Here is a 1,016-nt window from a genome sequence, read left to right on the forward strand (position 1 = left end):
TCTTTTTTGGCTGGGTCCCTGTCTGGTTTGGGTATCAAGGTGATGCTGGCTTCGTAGAATGAGTTTGGAAGCTTTCCTTCTATTTCTATTTTTTGGAATAGTTTGAGAAGAATGGGTATGAGCTCTGCTTTAAATGTCTGGTAGAATTCCCCTGGGAAGCCATCTGGCCCTGGGCTTTTATTCGTTGGGAGATTTTTGAAAACGGATTCAATTTCTTCACTGATTATTGGTCTATTCATGCTTTCTATCTCTTCCTGTTTGAATTTTGGTAATGCATGTGTATTTAGGAATTTGTCCATTTCTTCTGTGTTGTTCAGTTTGTTGGCATATAGTTTTTCATAGTAATCTCTGATGATTGCTTGTATTTCTAAGGGATTGGTTGTAATAGATCCTTCTTCATTCAGGATTTTGTCTATCTGAGTGCTCTCTCTTTTTCTTCTGAGGAGTCTGGCTAGAGGTTTATCGATTTTGTTTTTTTCGAAGAACCAACTCTTGGTTTCATTACTCTGCTCGACTGTCCTTTTGGATTCTATATTGTTTATTTCTGCCCTGATCTTTATTATTTCTTTTCTTCTGCTGGGTTTGGGGTGCTCTTAGTCCTTCCTTTCTAGATCCAGTAGGTTCTCTGTTAGATTTTGAATTTGCTCTCTTTCTAGTTTGTTGAGATTTGCCTGGATTGCAATATACTTTCCTCTTAGGACTGCCTTGGCTGCATCCCAGAGATTTTGGATTGTTGTATTTTTGTTTTCGTTGGTTTCCATATATTTTTTAATTTCTTCTCTAATTGCCTGGTTAATGCAATCATTCTTCAGTCGGGTGGTTTTTAACCTCCACATTTTTGGAGGTTTTCCAGACTTTTTCCTGTGGTTCATCTCAAGTTTCATAGCATTGTGATCTGAAAGTGTGCATGGTATGATCTCTATTTGTTTATACTTATGGAGGGCTGCTTTATGCCCCAGTATGTGGTCTATCTTGGAGAATATGCAATGTGCACTCGAAAAGAAGGTGAATTTCCT

Source organism: Suricata suricatta, chromosome 2 (assembly GCF_006229205.1).
Source record: "Suricata suricatta isolate VVHF042 chromosome 2, meerkat_22Aug2017_6uvM2_HiC, whole genome shotgun sequence".
In the NCBI taxonomy this organism is placed as follows: Eukaryota; Metazoa; Chordata; class Mammalia; order Carnivora; family Herpestidae; genus Suricata; species Suricata suricatta.